This window comes from Anser brachyrhynchus, assembly GCF_964034855.1.
Source record: "Anser brachyrhynchus genome assembly, chromosome: 25".
NCBI lineage: Eukaryota > Metazoa > Chordata > Aves > Anseriformes > Anatidae > Anser > Anser brachyrhynchus.
In genome coordinates, this window is record NC_137718.1 from 3,944,035 (window position 1) to 3,971,532 (window position 27,498).

The 27,498-nt window shown below is 46.8% G+C and overlaps 1 long non-coding RNA gene across 4 annotated transcripts in view; it reads right to left on the reverse strand.

The window, feature by feature from the left end:
* Positions 1-27,498, reverse strand: part of LOC308182834 — a 95,177-nt gene that overhangs the window by 40,212 nt on the left and 27,467 nt on the right. For all 4 annotated transcript variants that reach the window (XR_013942111.1, XR_013942112.1, XR_013942113.1 and 1 more), the window contains exons 5-6: positions 23,287-27,168; positions 19,199-19,255 (exon numbers count right to left, since the gene is read on the reverse strand). This is a non-coding gene — a long non-coding RNA (uncharacterized lncRNA). The remainder of the gene's footprint in view (positions 1-19,198; positions 19,256-23,286; positions 27,169-27,498) is intronic.

A 27,498-nucleotide genomic window follows, 5' to 3' on the forward strand; every position in this document is an offset into this window, starting at 1 on the left:
AGGAAAAATCTCCATGTATATATTCAAAGTCCTCCAAAACAAAATCTAAACATACTGAGAGATGTTTATAGATGTTCAAACTGCTAAAGGCATGCAAGAAGCTTCCATTTCAAATATCATAGGTCAACTAAAAGGAATATGTGAATTTCCAAATGTTCTTTGCTTGGCTGATCCATCAATATGATAACTAATACATACTTAAACTCCTCAATGTACTCCCTGAAATTAAAACAACCAGATAGCACAGAAAGAGCTTAAATAACCATTATCAATGGATTTCAGATAAAAATCAAGAAATAATTTCAGAAAGATCGCCCAACACAATCAAATGAAATAGCTTTCGAAATGGGACGGGGAAGTGTGAGCTGACAACCAATTACACTTCTCAGGCACAGGCAACAGAAACAGAAAGCCTTCCCAGATTAAAAGCTTGACCAAGTTGGTCCGCGCTATCCTCCCCACGAGGTGATGGGGGAAAAGACTTCAACAGCCTGAAGAAACTAACAACTTCCCACTTATCGATAGCATTCACAATGGAGCAGATATTTGCTCAGGGACGGGGTTTAGGCAGAGGCTGCACCTCTTCTCTCCCTGTTTTGGGGAAATGAAGGCGGCACCAGCCCAGGCTACCAGCCCCGTGGTCCCACTGCCTCCCATCTGGGCACACACCTCCTCGCCCCGTAACGTGTCCCCAGCAAGTGGCAGCACCCCGGGGCAGGACTGCAGGGCATCTCTGTGCCTGAAGCTCAGGGTGCCTGCAGAGTTGTGCTGCCTGCATGCCCAGCACAGCAGTGGCACTCCTGATGTGGCATGTTTTGACATACACTTTGAGCTCACAAAGCTGGCTACCTCTGCTTTAAAGCTTAAGAGGAAAAACAGAAGAAGCCCGGACTGCTTACATAGGTTTGCAAGTCTCCAGCACTCTAAATGCATTTAGGGTTCTAAAGGATAGGTAGGAACCTCGCTGGATTTTCAGCAGCACTGAAACACTAAATTCCCGTTTGTTTCAGGGGACACTGGTCACTAAGTTGTTCCTTTGTTGTCTGCTTTTATCTCGTTTTCAGCCTACCTCTGTCTTTGTCAACTGAACACCTTTCAAATGCTGACCCTTAAGCACTTTTTCTTAAATAAGACTTCGGAGCCCAAGTCATTTAGATGGCTTTGCAAACGCCAGCCTGCTCTCGGCACTGTAAGAGAAGAGTGCTGGGAGACTATGGGATGGAAAAGAAACTCAGAGAAACGAAGGAACACCGTCAAGGAACATTATCTGCACGACAACAGATTACAGGGTTCATATGTGGAAATGCAGAAAGAAACAATTCAATTTGACTTTATGAAGTGTTGTTCTTTTAATTTTAGTATCAGCCAGAGGTTCCAGCTGGAATTAGGGTCCCGTGGCGCTACTGACACTCCTGTCACTCTGCAGTCCAGGTCCTTAAGGAAAATCTCAAACCACCTCAATTCACCCCAGAAGCATGCAAGTTGGGAGCAGTGGCAGAGCAGCCTCACCGATTAGTTCAGGGGAGGGCATTTCAAAACAAGGCAATTCAAAGCACAGGTCAAGGTTAGCACTGAATTCACACACACCAAGTCGGAGAGGAAAAAATGCTTCTCCCTGGGCGTCTCTTCCTGTTAATCCTGTTTCGGCGCTGGCCGGCCCGGCCGCCCCTCGCGCTCTCCTCTCTCCTGGGCGGAACCCTGCAGCTCTTTGATTTCCTTTCATATTCGCAGCTATGTCATTTCTGGCTGACCCTTTCCAAACCTCGGATGTTTTCCTCTCGGAGCTGCAGGAGCTTTATGTACGCTTATCAAGAGACCCGCCTGGGAGCTGGGCTGGCCTTAAGGTTTTGAGGGTCTTCAGCAACTTTTGGACAGTTCTGAGAGGCTGGGGAAAGCAAGAGGAAAGCTGGGAACCATTTTCCCCATAATTTGAGCCTTTGTTTTGCTTTCCCCCCACGTGCACCCAGAAGGATAACACCACATATTTTTCTGGCTGTAGAGCCTTTACTTTCTTGTGTAATGGGCCAGTTGCTCACAAACACCAGTTACTGGAAATCGCGCACAAAATTGTCCCATCTCCACTTCCTGCTCTTCTCTCCCCCTCTACACCGAGCCTCTTCTAAAAAAGAGCACAAATGACTATCATTAGAGATGAAGCTTGTGGCTGGTGAAGTTTTGGCTGCTTTAAAAATCAGGCAGAACAAGTCAGCTCAGGTCAGCTTAAAATACAGAATCACAGTAGATGGCCAGGCCACCCCGGGCTTTCCGAGAGAGGAGCCCAAGCCGCACATTTGAGCTACAGTTTGAAACCTGGGGTTTCATTTAGGGTTGTTCAGACTCAGACTATATGGCTTAGTTTCCTCTCCACATGAGATTTGACTGCTGTAAGGGTGCAGCACTGGGGGCTAAGGGGAGCTATTGGGATACATTGCAGTTGTCGGGTGAGAACTCCCCAACAGTTAGTATTCCCACAGGATGCTTCTCATCCTTTCCGATTCCCAGCACATCAGAACCACCACCTTACAGCCACTCCTGAAGCATCACAGCAACCCACTCTGCCTGCGCAGGACTGCTCGACAGTACCAGGTCACCGCACACCAGAAGACAGACCATGCACAAACCCAGAAACGCCACCCCTAAAAGCCTAGAACAGCCTCATTTCATAAAACCAACGTTTAATGCTCTTTGTTAATGTTACCAGAGCTTACTCACTTTAACCCAGCATCATCCAGATCGTGCTCAGAAGCTTACCAATACAACGCAAAACCACTATTTCAGGTGTTAGCTTCTTTGATGGGGCTGGAGCAACATAAATTAGTCCTACGCACCTTGGATTTTCTGAGGAGAAATATTTCCATGAACAAAATGAGGAAAACAGACTCCCAGGGCCTCTCATAAAGTCTGGCACAGAAAGACACGTGCTTCCACTGAGTACGTTTCAGAACAATATTTCCTGAGGCATTTCTGAACGCTATTGATTTACATGCAAAAGATTATGCTTGCAGCCATGCAAAAGCATCGGACGACAAAGATGGAAGAACAATGCATCAAGAAGCAAGCACAGACCTTCTCTCTTCAAGTTAATTAAAAGAAACGAGTCCTGATTCCCTTTGTGGGACACCAGGAGGGTACCATTCACTGCTCAGGAGCTAATCCTGATTTACTGCAGTGACCCAGTGACAGCGCTCAGCATCCGACCCATTCCAAGTTGTAATCAGAGACTTCAGCAAAAAGCTCCCCACACAGGCAACAAACTCAGATCAAATTTTACTAATCACCTCTCTCTCTTTTCAATCCATTACGCTGACCATTAAGATAATCATATGAATTTGTAAGTCTGAGATGGGAGCCATGCGAGCCTCCATGGCCGTGTTTCTATGGAAACAATTCCCCGGGCATCCTCGGCCCACATTCCGTATTCCTGTCTGTCTGTCTCGTTCACACACTCAAAATCCCCCTCTTCCAAACACCCACTTCAGGAAGACTATGCTCTCCTCTTCATCCATTGAGCTGGACATCACAGGGCTGCTCAGGTGTCTGACAGGTCACTGCCGCAGTCCTGACCCAGCGAAATCAGGACAAAAAGGGCAGCACGCTCCCCACCGTCTCTTCTAGCACTTGGCCTTTTTGGAGCAACTGGCAAGACTGAAAACGAGTCCTAATTATCTTTTAGTGGTTTGGCCTCTTTCATCCCTCCGCCAAGAACACAAATGAATTGCAATGGGAATTGGTATCTGTAGCAACATCCACCCAGAAGCTACCGCACTCTGATCTGCTTCCTCCACTCCCTGGCAGCACCTCCGAAAAGCAACCCCTGTGTGGAAGGTGGCAGCTTTCGAGGTCCACGTGCAGCCAAGCCACATCACACTTGGGCCCAGAGACAGGGTAATGCCTTACCCTAATGGAACAGGGAGCTGGCAAGGCAGCCAGAAATTAATTTCTTGGTTAAAATATGGCCATAATGCCTCAATTAGCACTCCATCCTTATGAAGAGCACCACGTCCCAGGCAACTGGACCTCCATCCCTTCCCTTCTGAGACTGTTCCACAGAACAATGAGCTTCACACTTAATTCTCCTCAGAGTCAGCCCGCATTTTTAATTGCTCAATCTCAGTGTAATTCAGTCTCCCTGGGCCACTGGGAACAATTCCTTCCCTGTGCCTGCAGCGTGGCCACCGTTCTGAGCAGCGCAGCAAGGGCTCGAGCTGGGGTTTCTAAGGCTAAGAAGCTGCTATGCCCTCTTCCAACAAGCCCTAATTGCCTACTCACAGCCTGCTCCTTGGTGTAACTGTTGCACAGCGTGTAATAGCATTCAGTAGTGCCGTTATACCTGCAGCTTCTTTGAACTTCTCATGGCAATGTCCCTCCATTTTCTGTCTGTATTAAGCTTTCCTCTGCTGGCTTCAAAGCTCCTTGTATTTCTGCAAGAGCAGGTGAAGAAGAAAGGTAGCAGACGTGTCCTTTCTGTCCGTCCTTTTGCTGACATTCAGCTCAAGCATTTAAAAAAATTAAACTTCTTGGTACCGGCTCTGTTTGGTAGCACTCATATCCACAAGAGGCATCAGCAGAAGTACTACAAAAGGAAGATGTCAGATTAACTTCTGCATTTAAATACTATATCCTGAATACACCAGGAATTAACTTGCAGCATTTAAAGCACCAGTTGCCTCCCTAAACTGCTGCTTTCACTCCGGGTTTTGCCAGTTTGAAAGCAGCGTATGGGCCGCATTTTTAGACAGTATAATTTGGCACAGGTCCCTCGGCTCCATTGTTTTCACTGGAACTGTGGTAAGCTACACCAGATGAGGATATTGGTCTAAAAAGCTTTTGCTTTAAAACAAACACACAAACAAAAACAGGTTTAGACAAGACCGGGGATTTCGAAGCTGCATTCCTGTCTCCAGAAACTTCCAACGACTTGCAGTAGTCTTTGCTTAACCAAGCCACAAATTTGTAATGCCTTTAATCTTCCCATGTAAGTCAGTTCCTCTGCTCCCTTAATCGTTTTTGTTGCTCTTCTCTGAATTCTGTCCAATTTACCACACAGCACAGACTCCATTACATCTGAAAGGCCAGAAGTATGGTGTACAGAAGCTCATTTTCAAATTCCATGACCTCAATTCTTGGGAGGATTTCAGAGACCAGACACCAGGCTATAAATGAAGAATGCGTGCCCGTATAGTTGGTAATTTAAATGCATTTTCTGTGAATAAATCTACTCGGTACTTTCTTGATCTGTACAATCTTCTGCCATAGGGGCCTAACATAAAAATACTTCAAAGGCTCGAACAAATTCCCTCAAGATGTGATCTTCAGCATTTCAAAAGCTGAAAGACATAGACAAGGTTTAAAGTGATCATGATATATTTTCAAGGTAACACTCTTCAGCAACTCCCGTTCACCCGTTTCTTGAAAGTGAAATTATCTCACCTCTCTCCTTATGTATCTTTTTAACTTATTGTCTATCTTATGAGCAATGCGAAGACGAAGTGAATTTGACTTCTGGTTAGGGTTTACTATACCTCATTATCTTTAAACGAAGCACGGCAATGCTTCCTTCCCTCACATGCCTACTAGACGGTCCCAAATGGAAATCCTGCAGCCACAGACCCTCACCACTTCCCTTCCCTCTGCAGCACTGAGAAAGTTTAGTTTTGGATTCAAGTTTCAGCCGTGCTCTCTCTCCCCATGCTGCACCGAAACAAGACCCTGTGTAGCAACACTTCTGTGAAAGATTATTTTTGTGTTACACCTCAGTCCCATCTCTGATATCAATTATACAGTTCGAATTTTCAGCCACAAGATATTTTGAAACCGATGCTCTTGGCTGGAACCAGGATTCCTCGTGTTCCCCAAGTAGTTTTATAACAAACTCTCCTAGGCTGCGGCATATTTAATGAGAATGCAGATGATCAATTGCAGCCCGCCTTGCACGGTTAACTCAATCAACAAACTACTAATGACTCCAGCATGTTACAGTTTTTTTGGCTAATGAGAACCGTACTGACCAGATTTTTCCCGTTCTCCCAGGATCAAACGCCAATGTGGAACGAGTTCTGGTACCACTGTAACATTACCCTGCGAGCAAAACGCTGCCCAGCGATAGCAGGACACGGCCTGAGTGTCATTAGGGAGCAAAAGATCTCGTGAGCCAGCCTCTCCAAAGCCTTCCGGAGTAGGTGTCTGTCTGGTGAAACCGAAGCCCCGAGGAACACAAAGCTGCAGCACGAGCACAGATCCTCCACATCAGGGCACCTCATTTTGAGACAGAAAAGGGTTTTGTGGCTCCCGCCTCTCCTCCTCCTCCTCGCTGCCTTCTGCTGCAGGGTAATTCGCAGCAGGTCAGAGGCAAAGACACTCTGCTTCCTCGTTCCTTCTCTTCTGGGCTGCCTGTTGCTGCAATTTCCCCTCTCCTCCCTTTCTTCTACTTCTCTCCCTCTTCACATAGAAGCTGATTGACCATTTTGTGCACAGATATCTAACAGCTGACCGTACACTAAGTGAAGAGTGGTATTTATTGCCTGAGGGCTCATATATATATGAGTCTGAGGGCTGAGATGGGGAATGGCTCACCAGGCATTATCTTGCCTGCTACCAGCCACTGTTAAATAAAGATTTGCTCCCATGGAAAGCAATGGAAAGAATTCCAGTGACTTCAGTCATCCTTGGATCAGGGCTTTGTTTCCTTACAAAATAACCTTCCCTTTCCAGTACGGTCTGATTTCTAAAATGACCCATTTCTGAAACAGACTTTCCACGCTGTACCCTGGAGGAAATGCCCCAGTCTGACCAACTTCTCTCCATCGAGAGGAGACCTTGGTTCCATTTGTGTCCCCACCACCATCTAGCTGGGTGATTTGAGCCATGCCACTTTGTTTCTCCAGTCCTTCACTTCCCTCTGTCAAACAGGGATAACATGGAATGCTTTGTCCTCCAAAAAGCAAAATTGCTAGAGAAAGAAAAAAAAAACGAAGGTATTATTTTGCTTTTGATCAGCTTCAAGCTGCACCACCTGATAGCCACACACTCTGCCACCCTTGCCCTTCCCTGCCTGCAGCCAAACCAAAACAGAAAGAAATAAAAAACCTCACTGGGTAAAAAAAGGGAGATAGAAGTACTAATTAGCACTTGTGAATCAGCTGGAAATGGTCAATTCTCCGAAGCTTCTTTTCAGACTCAGCTAATTTGCTAGTATCATTTTGAACAGAGATCGCGGAAGACGTGCACAGTTCATCAATAGGGATTGTGTTCCTTCTTCCTTAAGAGGTGCTCCTACACAGCTCTCCCCACTTTGAAAGGCTTAAATATTAAATATCATTCAGCCAAGACATAGTGGGGGTCCACGCTTGACTTCATTCCTCTCTTAACAATGTCCTCAGGCCAGCCACCAGGAATTCAGACACTTAATGACTTCCCTGGGCTGAGAACTCTTCATCGCGGGCATGCCTTCCTCTTATCTACAGCGGGAAATGTTCCCGTGCATTTCGTGGGCTGCTCTGACCACAGCACTCCTTGCTTCGCTGACTTTTTCCTGCATTATTCTCCGGGTTCAGGCTTCCTAGCCTCACCTGCAGGTCCAGGCACAGCCCTGTTCTGGTAGCTTCTTACTGCCTCTTAACTTAGCCTTAGCTTTTAGCCTGCAAGCCCTACACCCCTCACTCCTACCTTCACTTCCATGTCCTGTTCTGCACCATCACCTTCTCTCCTAGATCTCTGTGGATCTGCTATGGTGACCACTTCTGATAAAGGATCTTTTACTCACCCTTGCATTCTTAATGCTGGAAGGCCTTGTTTTGCAGTCCTGTTTCTAATGGTATGTCACCCTCTTCTCATGCACATTCAGCCTGCAAGAGCAAATCCAGTCACTTGTGAGCAGAGGCTGGAGCTCCACATTTGCACGCAGGCTTCCAGAGTCCAAGCTGATGCCTGCTCTTCCCTCGGAGCTTGCTGCACAAACACCCATCGTGCTGCCATCCTCCAAACACCTCGCACTCTCCTTTCCAGCCTCCTTTTTTCTAAAGGACACAAGCCAGCAAGCTAGAAATGGCCACTGGAAATCTGGTTTCACTGATTTATTCAATTTTAATCTCCTTCCTCCCCTTGCCCTGTACAAAAAGTTTACAAAGAAAAACCCAGAGCTGGATCCAACACCATGTGCTTTAAGCTGGTTCTTGTCCACTAATAGCAAATAGAAGCCATTCCCTAGAGAAAGGCTTAGGAAACGTCCAAGTCCCCCTTGGCTTTATTCTCGGGGCCATCAAGAAGCCAGTTCTTGAAATACCCAGCTGGTAACTCCTGGCAGTAACTTCATCAAACTGAAGTTACAGTAAAAAATAACTTTGCCACTGCTTTGGGTTTTCTTTTGTAAATGGAGCAGGGCATTAGCACATCCAGCTTTTGTGCTCCACAGCTCCTTCCTCAGATTCCTCAGGAAGAGAATAGCAGCATTTAACGTATTGGTGCAGGGCAAGAAGGATGAAGTAAGCCATCGATCTCGTACTCCAGCTCAGGGCGAGCCAGTTCCAAGGAGTCCAAAATTATATTTCATGTCCAGGGCAAGTCCTCCCCTTTCCCCACGCCTCAGTTTCCCTGCTCAGATGAAGATGATGCTAACCGCGAAGTTGCACTGCATTATATTTGACAGAGCCATTAAAATCTACAATCATGCCCTCTTTTTCCCATGAGCAAATCCGTGGAGACAGTGTTATCAAGTAACAAACTGCTACACAAAGTATGTCTCTAGGATACGTATGAAAGAACCAGCATGCAGGCATTAGATAGTCCTACAGTTATTGCACTAGCTTAGCCCTTGAGGTGTTTTGTTCTGTTACTGACGCTGCCACAGACTGCCTGCATGACCCTGGGCAAACCATTAAATCTTTCCCCATCTGTACAACAGCACAACAATCCATCCATCCTTTTCTCCTTCCTCTCAGGGCTACTGGCGGAGCAAGCTCTTAGGGCCAGAAAGTGACTCCTTCTGGACGTGCCTGCAAAACAAACGGCAGACCAGCAACGTTTGTAATATTGGAGAGGCCCAGACTTACAGGCAAACCCAAGGAAACTGCTTACCTAGAATGGATTGTGACTTCTGAAGCAAATATGAGAGAAGTAAGGGATTTTCTGCCCTTTTTTTTTTTTTTTTGCCTTCAAGTAGCGGAAAGGAACGACTAGGAGGTTCTCTGGACAGATCAATGAAACTAACACCGAACAAATGACCTTTCCTGTGTCTTATAAGTACCTGTCAACCTCAGGAGTGCTACCTCAATTGAATGGAGAGATTTAAAGCCAGACTATTCATTAGAGAACAAACTATTATTCTTGAGACTTAAATGAATTGGCTAGTGGCCAGCCTTCCTTACAGCCTAGGTACCACTAGTAAAATGGAAAGTGGCTGCTATTTGGGTTTGCACAAAAGCAAAGAAGAGAAAAGTCTTTCAAGAAGAACAAGAGCTAGGCTGTTCAACTGATGAAGGCCGGACGCCCTCACAAGATGGCGTGAAGGGTAAGCAGATATACAGCATAATCAGGGGACCATGAAAACAAGCACAAGTCTGTAAACACCAGAGATAGCCTCTATTTTATGGCACCACTAACAATCAACCGACTAACCACACTATAATGAACGCATTCATGGAATAAAGAGGCTGGGGGGTGTCTCAATAACTCCAATTTTCTGTTATACAGTAGATACTAGAGACTTGCAATATGCAGTTCTGAATTAAGAGCCAAATTATCTTCTCTGATATCGCTCACATTTGCACTGAACACCAACATTTGAAAGCAGGAGCTACAAACCTCACCATTAATCATCTGTTTTGTATCAAGTGATGTTACCTTTATCTCCCCAGAGCCCTTTTCTCGGGATAACCTCCTTCTCAAGTTCCTCTCCTAAAACCGTTGTTTATGATGACTAGGACAAAAGTAAAGGGGACTAACACGAACTCTGCACATGTCTATACAGTACAACTGGGAATGGCATCTCAGCTAGTGGCGAGCAAGGCAGCCCCTGAACAAGAAGAGCACAGCTGTATTGGTTCTTCATCACACCCAAGTTAATTAACCTTGCCAATAATATTCTATTGAATATTATGATTATTATGATTATACTACTATAGAAACTTCAGGATTAAAAGTCTACTATGCAGAACAAACAGCAAAATTGCTGCAGCAGAAGTAACTAGTCCCATACCTCACTTTCTTCCAATTCCCCATCCATGCTTTGCACCCTCCTCTAGTGTGAGCAGCAAGAAATGCTTGCAATGGCAGGACTGAATTTTGCTTACTCTGCTGAGTTGGTTCAGGGTTACTCTGCAAATAGGCCAGAATCTTACAAGATTACTTTCTTCAGTCTTGCTATGAAAGCAGCAAATAAAGCCATGTGCGAGGCAGGCTTTTCTCAAAAAATATCAAACAACTTGACAGACATTGTTCTTTGTGTTTTGTTAGTGCTAACACACAACAGTGGCACATCGTTTTCTATTTCATTAAAGCAGCTCTGACACTTGCTAGCAGCCCTCAGTGAAATATTTTAACAGAGTCTCCATAACTTCCAATAAATAACTGGTTAAGATTTGCCCTGCTACTGCCCAGTAAGTTGAAAGACCATCCTGCTGGGCACAAGATGCAAGGGCATTTCAGCGAGAGTATTTGTACAAGCTAATCTCCAGATTACACTGGTGTTTGTGATGATGATCAACTTGATCAGGTCTTGTGGCGCTCATCTATAGAAATAGTATGTGAAATCCTCTGGCACCTGGAAGACTCAGACATGAACCTCCTTTTGCAGAAGGCGAGGTTTCAAAGATGAAGGAGATGCCATTACATCATCACCGTATCTCTCTACTGAGCTTGTTCAGACCTTCGGGAACGCTACACAGGTTTACTAAAATGTAAAGGTGTTATTCTCAATATGCACACAAGCGGCCCAGTTTGCATTAAAACAAACACGGAGTTGTCTACCTCTCCGCACCACACTTTTTTTGCCAATGACACACAAACTGCTGTCAGGCTGCTTGATGCTTCTCCCACCCTCCCCTTCCTTCCCTGCACTGCAAGATTTTGCAGATCAAGAGCAAATACCACTTTCTATGTCCCGTTCCTAACGTCTTCGAGAAGTGTGTGCTTCAAGTCCTGCCCTCCCCATTTAACGTGCCTGGCTCTCCTGCTTTCAGGCTGGGCTATCTCAGCACAGGTGTTTTCCAGTTCAATTGGCTGGGGAAGAGGCACTTACACTGATAAGGTCTCTGACGAATGTCATCTTCCCCTTTGTTCCAAGAGGTTTCTGCTACCACATTCCTGCCACGCTTTTATTTACTCATCAGTCCGTTTGAAAATTTACTGCTCTCCAGCGCATTAGCGGAAGCTCGTGGTTGCTTGTGGTTTGCAAAAAGGAAGGGTGCATTTCAGATGACACGCAGTAAAACAGTCAGACCATGTGTAAAAATAAGATTATACCACCCCGGCCAAGGTTCCAAGTAGTCCAGTTCAGCCACAGATAAGGCAGTCTGGGGAGGCTTAGGATGCAAATTGAGTGTTTTTTCTTCAACAACTAGCCAGCTGCTGAAGGTGCAAAAGGCAGGCTTTTAGGATAAGCTTTATGGTCCAATTTGTTTCCATCAAATTCTGCTTATGATGATTTAGCTGAGTGAATCCAGAATCTGTTACGGTAAAACAGGTCAAAGAGGATGTGGAAAAAGATATTTCCATTCTTCAAAGGAAGGAAAACAATTTTTCTTATTTTCTGACTGGATACAGTTAAAGAAGATTACAGCTGGTATGACTGCTCTCAGCAGCCTGGCGTTTGACCTATAATTCCATAAAAATATAACTAACCTTTCATATGTTGACTGTCAAGAATTTTTCCCCACATGCTCTTTGTTCTTCTCGGCCTACTTTACACGGAAATGGTACTGTGTTGTAGATGTGCAGATGAAGACTCCTTGGGCTTATCTCATGATCAGAGTAGATTAAACTGAATAGAGTATAGCCATAGCTCAAAACATGGCTGGTCATCCTAACTACCCGAGAGAGAGCCTTCAAAACAAAGTAAGGAGAGGATGAGGAAGGAAGGCTGGTGTCTCTTCCTTGGGTCCAGGCAGCTGAAAGAGCACTTCGGGGGCCTGTTTGTTATAGGATACCCAACAGCAGCAACTCTGCACAACCGCAACACACGTTCACCACTCCCCAAAGCGAATCCCCACTGTAGGAGCGCAAATGTGGAGGCAACAAATCAATCTGCCCGCTCTGCCCTCCGACAGAGGACAGCGCTGCTGCTCGAGCAGCAGCACGGCGGCATGATGTGCGACAGCACCGCATTACGGAGCCGTCTCCTTTACACACGGACTTTGAAGCCGAGGGAAACATTTGTGCAGAAGCCTAACCTTGTGTGAACGTGTTGACAAAGCTCAGAGGAAACAGCCATCCAGCACAGAGACTTCTCTCTCCCACTGCAACAGAGGGACAAAAAAAAAAAAAAAATGCAGACTCTGGAAGCTGTTTCCCAGCACTCCCCTTTGTGTAACTGTAGCTGCTTTTACAGAAGTATCTCTGCAGGCACAGAAAGGTAAATTAACTCTTAAGTAAGAGTAGGTACAAGTTCAAAATTAGCCTGACACCAGGTGCAGCCTCCGGTTTTAAGAGTCCCTAAAGCACAGACTGCCAGGAGGTAGGCGAATATATAACCCCACTTCTATAGGTGCTGCTCGCTACCACTTCTGTAGGTGCCTGGCACTACTGCTGACAAGGCACAAGGCACAGCTGATGTCACGGCCCTTGCCTTACCACTACTATCAGCGCCGCAGCATGGCGCAGCAGCTCCTCGCATCCCCGGGGCGTGACGCAGACTGTCCCAACAAAAGTGGAGGAAAGCTCTCCGAGCACGTGGGCTGCAGCAGGTCCCAAAACAGTTCAGAGAGAGAAATCCCTGCCTTCTCCATGCCAGGGAAAAATCCCCTGCTCTCCTCAGGAAGCCTTCAGCCTCAGCTTGGCCAGCTCGTCAGAGCTGATGGGAGCTCACCACCACCCGGCAGGCAGGGATTGCCTCGTGCTTTCTGGTGGCGTGTTGGTGGTGGCCACGATCTTGGCACAGGGTGGAAAAGCGAGGTTAATGCAGCTCAGCACAAAACAGGCCCTACGCATCTCCTTGCCTGCCACTTTAAGTTTAACTTTCTCTGTTTACTTTTTAATTTAATGTATTCTTTTGATCTCTCTTTCTCTCCTTTCTCTTGTCTCCCTGAGTTTGCTGACACAGTCGAAGCATGACAAGCTCAGACAAGCTAACCTACTTTTTCTTTTTCTCTTGTACATGTTAACGCTCCCACTCTTCTACCTAGCATATGAAAGCACATTGCAAGTATCATTATAATGATACTTCCAATCCCCCTGTGAAGTAATTCCCCCAGCTGACAGGTGAAGAAACCGAGACGCACGGAGCTCTTAAATTACTTGCCCCTCAAGCTTACAGAGCAAGCCAGCGACACAAGTGGAAATGAAACTCAACAGACTTCTGTTTTTCTGGGTCCCCATCTCTATAAAATTATTACACTTCCACCCATCACAGCTCTGTCAGATGCCTCCATTTCTAAATACGGGAGTAAAAGCAAAACTTTAACTACCCATTACAGACATACTCATTTCTGTAATTTAAATGCAGCCAAGAAACACTCATTTTTGTATCCTCTGTGCCTTCAGCCTGCACTGCAGCCCGACAGCTCAGGTCCAAAGGGTCCAGGCTGCCTCAGAAAAACTAAAGCTCAAGGTATGTGTTATTGGGAAGGGGCTACAACATACATGCCCAGTGTCTGTATATCGCACGGAACAAGGTTTCCTTACACTGAACTATGTAACGTGCTCCATTTTCCCTTGTAGACTCAGCTTCCAAAAAAAAAAAAATCCAGATACTACAAGAAGCAAATTATAAATGCAAAAGCAAACTTTGGACGAGCCACGAATCAAGTTTCCATGAAAAGAAATCACTTTCGTGGTGAGCAGGAGCGACCACAAAGTGGTTGAGCACAGTTTAACTGGCGCATTGTAAGCATGCATCATTAGGTCAATGCGAATTAACTTCTGTCTGCTCCAGTGTAGACAAGCACGTGCAAGAATACTCCCTTTGTCTCGTCAGCTGGAACGGTGAGCTCTGTGGAGCCATTATACTGAGCACACAGCACATACCACACTTAGGTCCTGATCCCTTGGGAGTCAGGTACACGTGGCTCCCACATACAAGCAGCAAGGCTGCTCTGTGAGCCAAGTTACTTGCACACATACCTGCAGGGCTGGACACAAGAAAAGACAGCCTGAAGCCACCTGGCATCACGAGGGAGGCGTTCTCACATCTGCGCTGCTTATAGCCAAAAGTTCCACCCAGAGTCTCCCACGCTGAAACACCAGGGTGGATCTGTACGTGTGCACTTCAGCTCTGATGTTTAATTACCCTGAACACAGCAATATCCACACCGCTCTAGAAAGAAATCAGCTCTCCCTTTGCTCTGAGCTATGAATGCACGTATTCCATAATCAGCCTACGAGACCAGACACAGAGGAGTTGTACATCTGGGAAGCGCATGAGAGGCCTTCTCATAGAAAACTATTTTGCAAAGCATCTCAGACCCAGCTTTAGGTGTCTTTCCTTCATTTGCACACTGGAAAACTTGACTGATGTTTTCAGTTTTTAAGATATTAAATAATAACCACCCAGCTACATTACTTGAATGCTTTTCATGCCTAAAATCTCCCGCTACACCTTATACGTCTGATCTGCAGTATTTCTTTGACATCCTAATGCTGCTCCTGCCATTAGTCCTGGGACTCGGTTCTCCCGTCGCTGACATGAGGTTGCCCCAGGGGTTACACTGGGCACACAAACACCTTCCTAGGACAGAAAGTGAAGAAGTACACTTAGCTGAAAAATCCCAAGACATCCAGACCGGCAACCACGAACTGGAATCAGACATTTCCAGTGCTGAAACAGCTCTGAGGCTTCCTCAGGGTTTCTGAAGCCTGTGGTTTTCCTCACATCCAAAGAAGAGAACTCCCCCTGCAAAGCAGCTCCTCAGCAAGGCACTGCCACCATCAGTGACCCCAAGAAGACAGCAGGCACGGTCCTACAGAAAACCCACAGCAGCCCGCACAGCTGCAGTGCTACCTGGTGATGGGCTCTAAGACGATGGTGGTCCACAGCAAACCGAAAAAGCTCAGCATCTGCCCACCTAAGATCTAATTTTCCCTTCCTCACTCCTCCGGCAACAAAACATTGCGGATCTGGCACCTTGGGTGAGTCTTTGCAAAGTGGCATTAATAACATTTCTCTTTTGCCTTCTCCTGACTGCCATGACTTCTGGCTCATGGACTTCTACTGAGTACATCCAACACAACACATCGAGGCATTAAACTCAACTGAGGCTCTTCAGCATTGTAATTATTATATTTTTCCTTTTGAATTTCCAAACCTGATCGTTAGGTGCTATCCCATGCAGCAGTGAGAAAAGACAAATGAAATGAAAGGCCATAACAATACTAAGATGAAACTGAGCCTCAGAAAAAAAGAAACTATCCAAAACAGAAACCCTCATCCTGTCCCCTCTGCAGTGAAAACTGAAGACCTTTGCCAAGACATGAGTTTCATGCAAACACGGACAAAATTATCACTCTGCACACCGCGATTTATACCTGAAGCACAAAGCACTTTCAGTCAAACCTCACATTTCGATGGTGGCAACACAGGCATGGAAGAAACACTGAAATCTTAGGGTTTCTCTTTCATGTTATAAACTACCCAATATTAATCCATTTTGATTAAAAATGCAACTCTTGGGTGGAAAAATGGGGAAATAAGGTTTGGGGCAACTTTTTTCCAGTGATTTGCTGCAAAATACCATGAGGTGGGGTCTAGCCACAGTTAGCGTCGGAATCTGTTCCCAGCCAGAGATAAATCAGGCCCTGAGGCACCCTGCTAAATCACAAGGGTGGCTGCTACCATGGTTCAGTTTAGCATTTGTGTTTCTCCCTCTCCCTTTCAGGTTTTCCCAGGAGGTCCAAAAAAAGGAAAAAACATTTACAGGAGCAGAAGGTCTTTTCTGTGCTGGAAACGTCTTTCTTTTCCTCCCTCCCTCTGTTTTAGGAGGGTGGCGATGCTATGAAAAGACCGGATCCTGTTTTACTTTATTGCCATTAGGGGCAAAGTAAAAAGAGAGAGACCTATAAACACAAAGATGCCAAGATACAAGGAGCCTACATGCTTGAATGCCCAGCCCTGGCTGCTTTGTTCCATGAGTAATAATCGGTATGGTGACAGAGGTCATATGTGTACATTTGCCACAATGGAGAAAGAGGAGGTGCAAAGAGATGCACTTTATGCCAACAGCCCACTTCGTTTCCTGTGGCACAGGATCCCTTTGTACCTTGCACAAAGGCCAAACCTTTTTATTCGCATTTCTCCACCGGATGGACACCTTCTGTTCCACTTTTCCTCTCCAAAGCAGTAGGTGCTATAGAAATGCTTCTGAGCGATTCAGTGCAGAAAATGTTTGGGGCGACAAAACCAAAGATTTCCATCTGAGCACCGCAAACCCACCTGGAACCCAAAGCGCATGGCCGGTAACAAGATTTAACTACAAACTTTGAATCCAGGCCAGGGCGGTTGAAGTTTCACTAAATTCAGTTATCCCAGGCTAATTTCATGCCTTCTGGGGCAGTGGCTCCCAGCACAGCACCTGGAAATCTCATACACTGCAACTCCGGAGCACTTCGCATTCCTCTGAAGCTTGACCTTCCCTGCTGGCCCCGCTGCCCTGACCCACAGCAGTAACCCCTGGCCAGGTACTCCTGGGTTAACTGTTGGGAAGCACAAGCTCTAAATGTCCGAGGAAGGCAGTAACTTTGCTTTATGCGAAGCTCATGTTCTGATACAGCTTCTTAAAATTGCCCCTGTCTGCTGAAGAACAACAATGAGCTCAAATCCCAACACCAAACGTTGGGCTGAATTGCAGTTTCACCGAGATAGTCCAGGAAATTATTCAATACCGTCACATTGCAGATCCCGGGTTCTCTCCTTTCTGTCCCCCAATTTCAGAGGATTTGGTGGCTGTGGTTAAAAATATCAAGCAAGGTAGGAGGAAGGGACGTGTAAAACACTACATGCTCTATCCCAGTCCTTGCGTACAGCCCCACAGCACGGTACCAAAGTTTTCCAACCAAGTTTTCCACAGCCCACTGCAGAGCACGATGCTCAGCCTTTCTGTGGGGGACCCTGGAAGCAATGAGCTAGCCCTATAGAAATCCTGGACTATTGATGAACTGCATGGGGCAGGGGGGAAAGCCTGCAGCTACACAGTCAGGTCATGAGAGCAAAAACCACTTATTTCAATAGAATAATGAGAGCGGCCAGGTGCTTAATCTCAGTATTTGTAGAGAATTTCAACTTACTTGCTTACACATCATTTAAGTTTCACATTATTGTTCATAAAAAAAAAAAAAGGAAAGAATATGATAAAGTGCAAAGTAAAAAATTAAAATTAAAAAAAAAACACCATCAGCACTGTAGTCCAAAATGAGTTTTCGACACAAAAACAAAGGCTTTGCCCTTCCACATTCCACAATACAAATTTCAAAACATTTAAGCAACAATGCTCAGATCCAAAACACTTCCAGGCCATCAAGGTGAGACTTTTGATTCAGGCTCATGAACTAGGACATGGCTGAAAAAGGTTTAGAAACCTAGCAAAATTTTAATATCCATTCCAGCCTGTGTGACCAAAGGGATTATCCCAGAATGGCTCACCTGATTAGTTATACAAATGCCTTTCTTTTTTTTTTTTTTTTTCCCCCTTTTAATCCAAGACCGTGCAGAATGCCAAATGGGAGAACGGAGCGGGCTGTGTCCTGGAATGTCTGAAGGCTGCAGACTTGGGATTTATATTCCATGTTGAATTCATTGTTCTCTCTCCTACCCCCGCTGCCCTCTAAAAAATGCTGCAGCCATGACAGAAATAAATTAGCCCGAGGTACAGGTCACACCTTCAAGGGCAGTAAGCGTTCTGGGTAAAATCAATAGAGAAGATGGGAGTCTCTAGCAGCTGAAGCAGAAAGAATGACACATTGATAGCTTTACATATACCCAAACAAAGGCACTTTGGAACAACCCCAGTCCCTGCTGCCTTGTGAACACAAAGCTCGGGTTTTTTCGACCACCTGAACCCCAACAGCAAGACAGAGGCGATTGAGAAAGGAGCCCGTTTCTCTGGGGAATTTGCATATCGACGCAGAAAAATCTCCTTGTTTGCATCCCTGCCCGGGAAGGGGCTCCAGATGCTGAATTCTGGGCCAGGTTACAGCTCCCACAAACTTTCACAGAGACCAGAATCCGCACACAGCTTCGGCTGGAGTTTTGTGGCACTGTGCAGCCTCTCAAGTGGCAGGAGCTGAAGCCTCAGACAAAAACCCCCATGAACTTTGGTGAACACAGAAATGAGTTCCACCTCACTTCGGGAGCCATCACCACCAGACCCTAGCACTGTGTGTTGCATTCGTTATTTTCACTCGTGATTTTAAAGCAATGAATAATTTACTCCAAATCACCTACAGTCTTTCAGAACCTTAAACCCGAGCTTCAGTACTTACGAATCACAGTTTGTCTGAAACTGGGTGGTTTAAGATTCACAAGGACATGGAACATAGGAAGATCCACGCAGAAGTCTAGTGGTTTTTACTAGCACCTCCATGGTGAGTTCAGTAGTAACTCTCAGAGCGAGACACGTAACCTTTTCAGACACTCCGTACATCCCCCGGGGTTCCGACCTGCATTTTCAGGTTCCTAAAAGCTTTAAAGCCTGACCTAAGCTCCCACGATATTTCTAAAATTAGGACATAGGCTCCTCGGGCCCCCGGGAGTTTCTGAAATTGCTGCCCAGGAGATTTCTCACCAGGCAGAGCTAAAAGCTCGTCCTCTTCTGTCCCTCCCAGACTTCCCCCGAGACAACTCCGGCCCAAGCACAGCGGGATCTAAAACCAAACGAACCCTGATTTCATGCAACGCCAGCAAGGGAATGCCAAACACGTAACTTTCCCCTCGCCTCCTTGTTTGTTTGCTTTTCCTAAGCCCACATAACATTAACATGTGCATTGTTCTTTGATCATTAGACTCCCACTTCTGCCTGTGTTGAAATACTGTGCAGTTTTGAACTAAATTTGTACTTACATTTACGGAGCCTGTGAACAACATTGCAAATGGAATTGTTTTCATTCCCAATGCTGCCTGTGAAAATAAATGGGAGGATTCAACATTAACACCAGTGCTGCATTAAACAATTATCTTTGCATACAGTCACTGTCCCGTCTTACATCTCAAACACATAGCAACGACGTGGCGATACCTGCAAATACCTCTCTATTCTGGGAAAAAGTTAAAACTAAACTCAACCTCCTGAGGAGAAGCATTCCTCAGGCATCACCTGTGTTTTGTGGCTGCTCTGAAGGCCTTTGCATTTGTGGATGGCTCCTTGAACCCACCAGTGCAGAGAGAGGAGAAAGAGATTGCTTCACTTTAGTCACCAGAGAAGAGAAGGCACCACTTAGGCTCCTAGTTCAGGTCCTCGGGGCTGCCCCCTGCAAACCCCCCGAGCTCGCTGGCTCTCAGCTGGCTCTGCAGGCGCCGAAGCTCCGCGAGGGGCCGCGACTGGCTCGGGAACAGACTGCAGCAAGAGGTGACTGATGGAGCAGGGTGGAGCTGTGAAAACTCCGCCGGTGAAGATGTTAAAAGCCTTTTAGAGAAGTCACAGCAGCACTCTTTGGGAAGTGTTACTCGGAGGCACGCAGCCTCCACCAGAAATCGTAGGTGAGGGAATCCATCTTTCCACGAACTTGTGAGGATGCTTTTAGCTGGGCCACAGCCTTCCAGCTCCTACTGGCTCACCCTCTGCAGCTAGTTTCAAATAAAGTGGGGAAAGGAAGGCACATTCGAGATCTTCCCAAGAAAGACCAAACTCACCTGCCTCCAAACAAATATCAGATCGAGCAGCCTACACTGACTTGCCTTCCTGTTCCGTTGTGTTTTATTTCTTCTCAAGGGCAGAAGCACAGGGCAATAATCCCCATTACTGCCCGAGATACTCTAAAACACTGCCTGAGGTACCATTACCAGCTTTTTCCCCGTGCTTCCGTGTTAAACATGAAAATATCTAAAAATATTTGCACATACTGAAATGCAGCGCAAACTCTGCGCTTCTTCAACAGAGGTGCGATGTCACCTAGCGCAGCTTTCTCTAAAATAAATCCTCCCCTATTTGTTCTCTATTCCCATGTGTTTAGCGACACAGAAAGTCCTGCCCAGCTTTGGAGAGCATTCCCCTTAACCGCAGAAGTGCAGTATCTGCACGGATCGCGTTTCCCACCCGCAGGTCAGGAATGCCCCATCAGAGGTACACCCACTTGGCGCCTGGTCCCTACAGCCGTGCCGACGGCGGCTGACTCGCTTTTCTGAGCGACTTCGCCAGGGTGTTTGGGATGGGTCTTGACATCCTGATACTCATAAACGCTCAGAGCAATCACCGTCTTCAAAAGAGGATGTCGCTGTGGCAGCACTGAAACGAGGAGGCTGCCACAAATAACTGCTCCAGAAAGCCGAGGCTGTTGGGTTTCTGCTCTGCACATCCCAGGACTGAAACAGACTCGCAGCGAAGGAAACCTCGTGCTCAAGGCGACAGGATACATCCCATGCCTGCACCTCCTGCTTTCTCTATTCGAATTTCACCTCTGCCTGTTGATGGTGGCTGGTTTCAGAAGATATGTCTTCATTTCAAAGAGCAAGATCGCAGATGGAAATCGGAGGAGAGCCACATTGTAAGTTTTTTTTTTCCCATTTAAATCATTAACAAGTCAGGATTCAGCACAAAGATGGAAGGCAGATAACTATGCTACACGCCTTGGCACCAGCTTGCTCCCCTCTGGAGGTAAATGAAACCTTAGGGATAGCTGGGCCTTCCACCAGCTAGGGCATCCCCTCCTCTTTTTTAAAAAATAAACAAGGATATAAGTTTTAACAGCTGTGGATTTGTCTTGGGAGTACCTGGAAAGATGGAGGATGGAAGTAGAGATGGGTGAGAGGCTAAACAATTTGTTGGCCGAAATCTGGCTGCTACTCATGCAGCAGACTTCACTGTTACACATCACAGGCAGGGTTCTTGAGATCTGCGCTCCACGTCCAAAGAGATGCTGTACACTTGTAACTTCTGCACGTCTACAATCTGCAAAATCTTAACCCTAGGATGGGAACAGAAATAATCCAAAACCATTTCCTGTCTCTAATTATATTTTGCACGTGAAGTGGACTCCTACAAAACTGCTGGATTTGGACACCTGAAAGCGAACAATGGAATGGGGCAGGCCACGTGCCACGTGCTGGATGAGGACGGTATTTTGCCTTTCCACTGTCACTAAAAGGATCCAAGCTAAACCTGTGGGCCTGAAAGGTCCAAAAGTTGATGTCTGAAACCCAAATCTGGACGTGCATTTCTGAAGCCTGGGCTTATCACTTCCCTGCAACACAAGGCATTTTTTCTTCAAAAAAAATATGCAGAGAAGCTTCCAAGAAAGCCTCCCGGTCGCCCTCCCCATTTCACAGCTAAGGAAATGGAGGGACTGCACGCACAGAGGGGAGGGAGGGAGGGAGGGAGGGAGCCTGCTGCGGCCACACCGTGCCTGTGGCCATCTGCAGCACAACCCTCGCTGCCTCCGTAATCCCCTGCAGGTTGCTAAATCAAAGAGGAGAAATAACGCAAATAAATTTTCCCAGCCTTCTCACATAAAAAAAAAAAAAAAGCCTTCCTAGGATCTCAGGGGATAAAGGAAAGGAAAGATCAGAGAGCTTCAGCTTTGGTCATTTGCAGATTTCTTCTGCTTGGCCTAGCTGCTCCCCGTCCCTCCGCGTGCACGCAGCAGGTAATCCTGGTGGGAACCAGCCGAAAGACCCCGTGTCACCCACTCGTTCCTACTTTTGCTCTCCCCTCACCCCTTGCAAAGAAGAGATGCTGTGGTTTTTTCTGCACAGTTTCCAGCTGTGAGTGGTGAGCAGCTGCACAACCTATTATTGTACTTGGCTAATGCATTATGCACTCCCAGCCCAGTAACTAGGAGCACGCATCGTGACTAACCTGTTATCCTTTTCCTGAAATCCTTTGCATAGGGAATCAGTTTCCAGCTTAAAATAATCAAGTATTAAACATGCAGATTGTAAACAGAGGGATTTCGCATTGGCATGTATAGTAATTTCTGCAATTGTCTCGAGTTGTGAAAATTCAGAGAATTTGACTACTGACGCTGCACGTACTTTTCACACTTGGAAAATTAAATGCTAACTTTTGATAAGCGACATAACCTTCCTGAAGAGCACTGGAGGACAAAATTTAACAACAGCAACTACCAAGTGTTTCTGACCTGCTTCAAACAATCATTAACCACAGACAATTTCTAATTATTTGAGTCCATTTTCCTTCTTATTCAGTGGTCATTTTGTTTCTTGACCACTTGGCCTACATTCAGAAAAATCTCCATTAGGGAGCACAAAGTCTCAAAAGAAAAATTATTCTTTCCTCTTTCTAAGGCTGGGAATGTTTCAAACCCTCAAGAGATGGGAGTTCTAAATACGTCTTTAAAGCCAAAAAGTAGAAAGCACTTAAAAAATTTAAGAGCACAATAGCCTGTTACATTAAAACATGCTGTTATCAAATAAAATAGCTTTCTCGCACCCTTCTGCTAGCAGTTTTGCAATTCATTTTCCAGAAAAAAAAAAAAACTGCAAACATATTAAAAGACAAAACATCTACGCTCAGACTGGAAATGATCACATGAACAAGCCACAAGATTTGCTTGATAACATTCAGAGTTTATTATTCAAGACCGAGTCTCATTTTCAGCTCTAAGGGAGAGGGCGGGGAGAGAAGGGGGAACAGGCTTTTAAAGCACACACTTGAAGTAAAGGATTGCATTTGCAGGAACCACTAAAAAGAATAAAGAAAAGAAAGGAAAAAGTAAAGAAAGCACACCTCTATGCTACCAGCAGCCCAGGCTTTCAAAAACGAAGCTTAGCTCCCCAAAATCTACTCACTGTGTTTCCACTAGAACCAGGTTTACCTTAGCAGAGAGGCTGAGCCCTCTGAGAGCTGCTAAAACTTTCTGAAAGTTCAGCTTCTGCTGCAGATGGGGAGGGACACGGGAGAGCAGAAAGGAAAGCATTAGCCCCAAGTCCCAAGCTGCTGGCAAAGTTCGTTTCTCTGCGCCCCCCTTACTGACCTACGAAGTCTTCGTTTCACAGGTAGCAAAGTTTGTCCTCCTCCTCCTGCCAGAGTCACGCGTGCACGCAGGCACGCTGCATGGCTGCGAGCGCCCTGCTCTGCAAAAGAATATTGTTTCCAGTCTTCCCGTGACTAAGGAGAGAAAGAAAAATGCAGTCCGGCCAGGTACTGTTTCTTCGTGAAAAGTAAATCCGGCATTCTGGAATGAGTTCAAACATAGGGCTTGACAGGCAAAGGAGAAAAGCTTTTTTCACTGAGCATGCTTAGTCCTGCACAGCCTGCACACTTAATGAACATTACTTCCTTCCCAGTGGTTACTCCTAGCAGAAATCCACACCCCCTCCTCTTTCAGAAGTCAGGAATGCAGCTGAAACCAAAGTCCAGAAAACATGCCCGACACCCAGACAAGGCCCCACAGATCAATAAACTCAGGTTGTGACCTGCAGGTCACTTTGTCAAACAGGACATCAGGCTGAGTTTTTTCTGCACTTGGTATAGTTTGCTTTATGCTTCGGCTAATGCTGCTCGCTCCCCAGAGAAAATAAAACTGCACCGGCTTTTAAAGAATGATTAAATGCTTCAATAACAGATGGGAGCTCTCCTTCAAATCTTCTCTTCCTAAACCTGCTTTAAAATGAGGAAAGAACGCCGCATGATGAAGTTTTTCAGAAAAAAACAATTAGTTCGTCAGATTCCTGAACAAAAGTTATTTGGATTTGTCATAGGTGAAGATTATCTGGTAACAAACAAACCCCTTTCGTTTAGTTAGGGCCTAATCCTGTCCCGTCTGCAATCCCGTGGAGTTTTGTCCTTCCCTCCAGTGGGGATTGCACCGGGGCTTTGGATCACAAACGCTTTCAGGCAAGAGCTGGGGCAACTCCAGTGCCCTGCCCAGGACAGGCTGGTTTTGGTGCTTCAGTTTGCCATTTACAACATTGCTGTGTCTGAGGGCTCGAACAACGGGCAGCACAAGGCCCCCTCCTCACAAAATCCACGAGAGTCACCGAAGAAAAGCAATTCTGCAAAATTGCATGGGTTATTTTTAAAGCTCTTCATTATATTTCGAGCTTTGCCGTTGCTTTCCGATTTTTTCCTTCAGGTCGCACTTTGCTCTCCCATGCCAGTTCTCACCCCCAGCAGGACCGGGAATTTGGCCTTTTGTAACAAAGTCTGCGCTGGCCCCGAGTGCTGCGTCCCGGCCTCCGTGAAAACACCAAGTGTCCAAAGAGTTATAACGAAATAACAGAGACCATAACGTGGTGGGAGCAAGGAGCACTAGTCAGAATTAAAACTGGATGGGCAGTTACTATCCCCAAGACCCCTAAGATGATGAATAGCGCTCTGCATTTCAAAGTAGATTAGAAAAAAATCAGGACCTCTGTGCCTGAGCAACTCCAGGCTGAAGGAGGCTGTGGGTTCTGATTTGAGCAGGACAGGCCATGGCAGGGCTTAAATCTCCGGGCTCCAGATGTCCCAGGCCTTTAAAGCAGACCCAATGTAGAAAGCAAATGTTTCTGTACCCACACGGGTAAGTTTCAGGATCACTGGGGGGTCTGTTGCTCCTAAGGGCAATCCAAATTTTTTAAAAAGTTTTAACTGCCCACACATCCCCGCTCTTCCTGGTTTCATTCAGGATCATAAAAGAAAAAGCCCCAAAACTGCCTGACAAAAACAAGCCGTGCTGTATTTCTAGCTTGCTTAATTTAAGATTTTGGAAATCCCCAGAGAAAGCTTCCTGTACATTTGGAGAAGCAGCGACTTCAGGCTAACCAAACCCCAGCGTGCCAACCTAAAGACTTCCTTTTGGTACACTTCCATTTCATATCCCAAAGCTTTCCTGTGGCCTGGAAAGTCCCTAACAGGACAAAAAAGCTGGCAGCTCAGCTGGATTTTTATCCCTGGACATCTCAGACACTTCCCATGGCCGTGCAGGTCAGCTGCCCAAGAGAACTCAGCCTGCCGGGGGTTCATTAACCCCGAGACATCAGAAGCAGGTAGACAAAGTGCAGCTTATTCATTACTAAAAGAAATTACCCTAAAACTCTGAACTGATGAACCCAGGGCTTAAACACAAGTTCACTTGGCAAGTCGTGGTGATTTTAGACATCCTCGTCGCCCTCAGTAGCTCATTACCACTCCTGCAGCCCAGCAGGATGAGCAGAGCACGCCTATGTTGCGATGCGGCGTGTCCAAGAGCTTACCCTGAATTCCCAGCAGAAGCAGGAGCCAAACCTACGGACAGAGCACCAAGCACCTCAGCATGCCTGTGGGCTTCATCCTCGTGGTCCAAACCAACAGACAGAGCACCGAGCACTTCAGCACGCATGTGGGCTTCATCCTCGTGGTGTGCTGCTGGGATGGCAGCTTTGGTAGAGCGATGGCAACCTGCTAGGGAGACTAACACGGGGACACCACAGCTATCCACAAGTCAGCAAGCGTTTCAGCCCTCCCTGGCACTCTCAAGCGAACTGTTGCACGAGCCGCTTCAGATTTTCAAGTTGTAGCCATGCTCTGTCCCTGCAGAGCTCCGCCAGCCCCGCAACGTTTGTGGCGGAGCTGCCGAGCACCTCGAGGCTGCCGCGTGGTGCTCAGGAGCCGTTTCCCTTGCGCCCAGCCCAGCCCTGGCAGCCGGAGGCACGCCACAAACGTGCCGTCTGTGAGGCACGACGGAGGGAGCAGCCCGCTGATCCCCTTCATGCCCAATTACCCACAGCAGTTGGCACGACGACTTGTTTAGCACAGCGTTGGCCTCGCTTGCAGACGAGCCCTGTGTCCAAACAGGAAGCTCTCTACCTCCGGTTTTCTTCTCAAAGGAAAAATCGTTTGGGGCACTCAAGTCCACGAAACTATAGCCTGCTGTGAACGGTTTGCAGACTACATGGAGCACGGCATGCCAGCGGTACAAGGCCTGTACCTCCTGACAAGCTCAGCTATACGTTTTGTGTCCTGCCACAGGGTTACTGGGTTCTCTGAAGAAAATTGGGACCAGCCCTACCTGCCTCTGAGCTGGGGTTTCAGGGTGACATACCGGAAAGCAGTCTGAATTGGATTTCAGTGGGCATGAGGCACTTAAACACCCTTCAGGCTGCAATTAGGGCCTTTAAAGAGCAAAGAGTTGGGCAGGATTGTAAAGGACCAGAACAAGGAGACTTGTCCTATACCGAGAAGCTATTAGGGAACTCAGAAATGGACCATCAGCAACCGGGGAACACATTCTCCTTCGGGTATCCGTGATTCAGTACAAGGACCAGGGCAAGCCTAGATAAATGAAAAGCCTACAGGGAAGCGCACAAGCTTCAGACAGAGGAACTCCTTGGGTTTGGGGCTGCTGCCTACGTATTCAGTCTAACCAGTAAGCTGTGCCCCAAGGCGCAGACCTGAAACAGACTTTGGCGTGGCATCAGTCCCTCCTGGGGTGAAGAACAGAGCCCACCAACGCACATCCACCAAGATCCAGTAGGGAACTGTTGTTGCCAGTCCTAATGAGAGCCAAATGGCTGCCCCTCCCAGAGCTAACAGCTCCAGCTGGGGCAGCTTTGCTTCTCTTTTCCCCCTAGGATGCATAAAATGCGTTTTTGCTCTCCTTCCTGACACCAGAAAAGGCTGGATCGCTTCCCACTGTACTGTGAGAGCTTGAAACTTGGCCATGCTATTTACAGCATCTTCTTTGCCCGGAGGAATTGGAGCCGCATCGTGAATTTTTCCACCATATGCAAGCAGCAGGCGCGGCTGCATGTGCCAGCACCGCTACCCAGCGAGCTGAGCCCTACCTGTCGGTGCTTCCCCGCGGCCGCTCCAAGTACTACGGCAAGAGATTTCCCGAGGGACGCGGTCTGCTGGCACTCAGCTCCATTGTTCTTGGTGCTCGGATGCATCCATCCTTCAATTGTTAGCGGGAAAGGACAAATTAAAGAAAGACCCTGAAGGGTGGGGCTCCCTTTCTGGTCTTCTCAGCAGAAATGTTAGCTTTTGGCTGTGCAAAGGTTTTTCAAAACGAGTTAAGTGACTCAGAAACCTCACATCTATTGATTTTCAGCGGGAATGGGGCTCCCAGATTCCTGCTGGAGCTGCAGAAGAGCTCGTTCTGCCTGGGAGCGTTTGGAGAAACAGCCAGTCCTTCCCACCAATCCTTTAATCACCCTGAGAGGGGCTATGGGGTCCCTAGGGGCCCCAGCTGATGAGGTACAACTTGGGGTGAGTTTTAGGGTGC